The sequence below is a fragment of the Rhinopithecus bieti genome, unplaced genomic scaffold, assembly GCF_001698545.2.
Source record: "Rhinopithecus bieti isolate Rb0 unplaced genomic scaffold, ASM169854v2 scaffold_61117, whole genome shotgun sequence".
Lineage (NCBI taxonomy): Eukaryota > Metazoa > Chordata > Mammalia > Primates > Cercopithecidae > Rhinopithecus > Rhinopithecus bieti.
In genome coordinates this window covers 4073878-4079333 of record NW_016824934.1, presented here as the reverse complement: position 1 = coordinate 4079333, position 5456 = coordinate 4073878, and the positions used below count along the sequence as shown (strand labels likewise).

Here is a 5456-nt window from a genome sequence, read left to right as displayed (position 1 = left end):
AAAAAAAAGAAAGGATAACCAGAGAGGTAGCAGGAGGACTCAGAGTGTGTGGTGTCAGAAAACAAGAGAAGAAAGTGTTCCTAAGTGAGAGTGGTTGGCTTTGATAAAACAGTGTTGAGAGGGCAAGTAAAACAAAAACAAGAGATCAAAGAGACCACTAGATTTGCATGGAGATTGCAGTTTCAGTGGTATGGTGGGGGAGAAAACAGAGCAAGTTTATATGTTGATGGGAATTATCTGGTAGAGAGGGAGTGACTGTCGATTCAAGAGAGACATAATAGAGGATAACATCCATAGGAAAAAAATGAAAGCAATGGCTAGAATGAGGACACTTTATCCATTTACCAGACACTAGCTTCTTGACACTTCATTTGTCTTATTTGTATCTCTAGTAGCTCCTAGTAGAGTGCGTAGCACATAGAAGATATTCAAGAAATGTTATTGAATTAATGAATAAATGAACAAAGGGAGGGGTGGATGAATGGATGAAGAGATGGATGAATGGCAGGTGCAGGGTAAAAGAAGGAACTAGATCAAACTAACCCAAAGTTCAGAGTAAGGAAAGAAGAATGGGTCTTGAATTAATAGGGTTTCCTCAAAACTTAAGGATTCTTTATTCCGGCGCGGTGGCTCACCCCTGTAATCCCAGCACTTTGGGGAGCGGAGGTGGTGGGAGGATTGCTTGAACCCAGGAGTTGGAGACGAGCTGGGCAACATGGAGATTCTTTTCTTTAAAAAAAGAAAAAAAAATTAGGGATTATGGGATTTTTCTCAGGGATGGGGTGACAGATTTCAATCTCAGATGAAGGTGGGAAAAGGTACGAGACAGTCAATGGCAGTGGCATTAGCCAACTTTCAAGGCATCTAACTACTTAGCCACTTCCTTTGTCTTTCCTATCCGGACCCAGGTTCATCTGAAAAATGATTATGCACCTTTATGGACAGAAATGGGAGAAGGGTTTAAAAAAAAAACCATGGTCCTGCTGGGCGTGGTGGCTCACGCCTGTAATCCCAGCACTTTGGGAGGCTGAGGCGGGAGGATCAAGAGGTCAGCAGTTCGAGACCAGCCTGACCAACATGGTGAAACCCCGTCTCTACTAAAAATATAAAAATTAGGCGGGCATGGTGGCGCACGCCTGTAATCCCAGCTATTCGGGAGGCTGAGGTAGGAGAATAGCTTGAACCTGGGAGGCGGAGGTTGCAGTGAGCCAAGATTACGCCACTGCACTCCAACCTGGGACAGAGCGAGACTCCGTCTCAAAACAAAACAAAACAACGAAACGACTGTCCTACACTATTTATCCATCAGGTTAAGAGATACTCACTGAATGTTAATCTTGTATAGGAGCACAGGTGTAAGGGCAGGATTATACAGGGATGATGTTTTCGTTTACCTATTTGTTCATGAGTCTGTTTTTAAGTAATTTGTCCTCTCTTGAATGACAAAAGCTGCTGATTTCACGAACGGTACAGGGAAAGTGGTATTTGAACTGGGTCGCATAGTCTTGCTGGGACTCCTGTGGAAGCGAACAGGTACAGCAGGTACAGCAGCTACCGCAGCTTGTGCACTGGGGCTGGCAGAAGCTGGAAGCAGGCCAATCTTGAAACGTAGCGTCCAAGGCCGGCTCCAGCGTGTTCTGGTCATTTCATCAGGAAGGAATTAGCATTCCTATTATCTTTCTTCCCAACTTGCTGCAGGACGAACCAAGAGACCTGAAACAACGGCCCTGTATAGGAGAGGCGGAGCGCAGTTGGGAGCCGGCTTTGGAATCTGCCCCATCGGGATCCGCCATCCTACGTCGCACGTGGAACTACGTTCCTGAGGGCTTCCGGGGTTGCCTAGCAACCTGCCGGGCCCCTAGGGCGTCCAGCGGCCCAACTGGAGTGGAGCCGAGTGTCGCCCTCGGGAAAGCAGGTAGAACTACGTCAGTCCCGCCAGTGCTGGGAGCGGGCCCATTACACGTGGACTCACTAGAGCCTTCCTCATAGCCCGCCGTCGCGCAGCGGGAGGGGCCTGGCGGCGCCAATGGGCGAGCGGTAGGGAGCGCGCGTGCGCAGGGTAGGTCGTGGGGGCGGGGCGAAGCCGAGGAAGAGCGTTCTGGGGACGGGGGCTGGTGAGGCTCACGTTGGAGGGCTTCGCGTCTGCCTAGGGGACCGTAAGGGTGAGTGAAGTAGCGCACAGTCCGCAGTGGGCGGGATCCCGGCGCCTCTCCTTTGGGCTGGGGGCTTGGGCTCAAGATGAGAGGCTGGAGCTGTCTAGGGGCGGGGGCTGGGCCCCCAGGCCGTCTCGGGACGCTTAAACCGCTAGGAGGACGGCCTGTCTCCCGGGGCGTAAGCCTGTGCCCCATCGGGGCTCTGGAGCCAGACGGGGCCGACTGGGCAGATCTCCGCCCCCTTCGCTGGTCCCTGGGGGCCCCAGGATCGTCCTGTGGGACCAGCTGTGTCGGGTGGACACTGCTCCTGGCCCGGACCAAAAGCAGCGGGCCGGAGGCGTTACTCTCCGTCTGCTCCTTGTTCCCCCATCTCCCTCTCGGGGAAACCTCGGGTCCCGTCGTGCCCGGCGGGGGAAGCTGATCTCCTATTGTAGTCCCTCTCTGGGCATGGCAGTGCCATCCACCCAGGTGCCCAAGCCAGAATTGGGCATCATTCTCACTTGCTGCACTCCTTTACCCACCCACATCTAATCCCTCGCAAAGCTGTCTTGGATACGTTCATTCTCCAGTCCCATCCCCCTACCCTACCTAGTTCAGGCCACCTTTTCTCCTCTGAACTACTTCGGTGTCTTCCTGATGATGCCTGCATCTCTTCTTCATCCTTGTAGTTTGTACTATACAGAGAGGCTAGAGCTGTGGTCTTAAAACAGAAATCTGATCATGTCATCAGAACCGTCCCCCCATTCCCTTACCACCCTTCATTGGATTCTCATTGCTTTTCCAAGCTCTTGAACAGAGCTTACAAAGCCCTTCAAGACTTGTCTTCTTTTAACTTTAGATTCATTTGTCTCCACACTACTGTGTCTTCAACCATACTGTATCTTTTTTGGTTCTTGGATCAGAACAAGTTCCTTCTGGGTTTACGTGTTCCTTCAATATGTTCGTAATGTCTGAGGCACTGTCCTTTGGTTGAAATAATCCTTCTTATCCTTCATGTGTTATTTCAGTTGTGAGTTGGTGATTTCGTGGTACCCCACGAGTGTCTGCCTGCTGGTGTCTCTTTTCTACCAGGTTGTAATCTGTGTGAGAGGAGTTTATTGAGGTCATATTACTATCTTCAGCACCTTGTGCTATTAGTACGGTAATTAAATGTATAAATGAAGCATGGGTGCTCCTTGCGCTCCCTAGATGAACAAATAGATCAAGTTATTAATATTAAATGCCTGCTTTTTCAGAGCCAATTCTCAACCCTCAGTCCGTGTAGAGGTATCTTTAGCCTAGGAAGTTGGTTATTTTCTTGCCTTCGTTCCAGGACCATAACAGGGGTAAGTGAGAAAGTACTGGTCAGTTTTTCTTTGGTATTAGCTGTGGATACAGGATATCTGGATGTTGGTGAGTGTGGCTACTTTGGGTTTGAATTCTTAACCAAGGGCCCCTGATCTGAGGGAGATGCTGCTACTAGCTGCTGGCAGGAAGGCTGGCCCCAAACTCTTAGTGCTGATAGGACTGATGACACAACCGGAGGGAAGGGTTGGGCCAGGTCAAACCACTGGAGGGCCCCAAAGGAAGTTCCAACTTAGGCTAGATCTGCTGTGGGATAGGGAACCATACACCTAGGTGCCAAGACTCACTGCCCTGATTCAACCATGAGCCAGGTCAGCTCAGCAGAAATCAATAGGGTAAATGAGAGACAGAGGAGCGAGGGTCCTGACTCTCAGAGAGGGAGAAAAAGAGAAAAATGGAAAAGGAGAACAACCTGTGATCGTATGTTCAGGTCAAATGAGTGTGAGAGGCTGCAGAGTGAGGTTGGATGAGAGAGCAATTGTTGTTGGCTGGAAGAATCCTGAGGTGACATTTGAACCTGTCCTGGAAGGAAGGTGGAGATGGACAGATGGAACCAGTAGGAGGGGAGGCTGTGGTCCAGGAAGAGGCTGGCAGAGCAGGAGGGGAGCACTGTAACAGCCAAGGCACTGGGAGGCGCACTGCTGCTGCTGATGGTCCAGCACTGCCCTCCCAGGACTGAGGCTGCGCCTTGTGAGGGCTGTCTCAAGGTATGGGTTGTGCTCTAAAGTCCCTTTGCAGAAATCTCTCCTCCCTTGTATTTTTCTTCAGCCTGGCCTTTATAGTTTCCTAAAGAAGGCCAATGAGCTGGGGCTTATCTTCAGGCTGTTTGCCCATGGCTTTGAGCTAAGTAGTTAGAGCGTGGATGATGCAACCTCCTATTTGGGCAGAGGGAGTTGCTTATGGTTTCTTTTGACTGTCAGCAGTTTAATTTGTTATATGGCAGTTAGATTCCATGTTTTCTATCTTTTCCTCCCTTGCCTGTCTTCCTTCCTTTCTTCCTCTCTCTTTTTTTTCTTTCTTTTTTTTGATTAGAGAAGGAGTCTCGCCATGTTGTCCAGGCTGGTCTTGAACTCCTGGGCTCAAGTGATTCACTTGCCTCAGACTCTCAAAGTATTAAGATTACAGGCATGAGCCACCATGCCCAGCCTGATTTCCTGTTTTCAATGTACCGCTTGGAGGAATTTTTTTTCTGTATGTTTATCGATTTGGCTTTTGTTACATTCCAATGGTTAGAAACCTGCAACACCAAACCAAAATGAGACAAGTTCAAAAATCAGTGGTTCTTGGCCTTTATCCTGCCTCCCTTAAAGAAGGGATAATTTGGACTCATAGTTACTATATTATTAATCACTTAGTTGCTTTTTGGCGTTATCTAAATAGAATTTCCCCTGCCCCCAACACACACACCCCAAATGGATATGTTAAGCATCCAATCAAATAGTTGGAGGAAATGGTGCCATAGGTTCCATGATAGATATCTCCAAAAGAAAAGTTTCATCTTCAGTTACAGTGACATTAAAAATTGGCAGCATATCTGCAAAGGTGGTCCCCCCAGCTCCCCAAGGACCATGGCACACAGGCTAAGAACCAGCAGCTTCTGTTCCAGGCACTGTGCCTTATACTAGGAATGTGGATTCAGTCCAAGTCCTCTCGAAGCCCATCCAGCAAGGGGCACTGACAAGTAATCAGCCAGTTTTTCAAGAATTCATTAACACGGCCGGGCGCGGTGGCTCAAGCCTGTAATCCCAGCACTTTGGGAGGCCGAGACGGGCGGATCATGAGGTCAGGAGATCGAGACCATCCTGGCTAATACGGTGAAACCCCGTCTCTACTAAAAAATACAAAAAACTAGCCGGGCGACGAGGCGGGCGCCAGTAGTCCCAGCTACTCGGGAGGCTGAGGCAGGAGAATGGCGTGAACCCGGGAGGCGGAGGCTTGAGTGAGCGGAGAGCCGGCCAC

General features: G+C 49.7%; 1 protein-coding gene across 2 annotated transcripts in view; it reads left to right on the top strand.

The window, feature by feature from the left end:
* Positions 1 to 2030: 2030 nt before the first annotated feature.
* Positions 2031 to 5456, top strand: part of MCFD2 (multiple coagulation factor deficiency 2, ER cargo receptor complex subunit) — an 11394-nt gene continuing 7968 nt past the window's right edge. Inside the window, exon 1 of one of the 2 annotated variants that reach the window (XM_017862730.1) lies at positions 2031 to 2162. The gene's annotated coding sequence lies outside the window, so the exon portion shown is untranslated. The remainder of the gene's footprint in view (positions 2163 to 5456) is intronic. The other variant, XM_017862732.1, reaches the window with a different exon arrangement.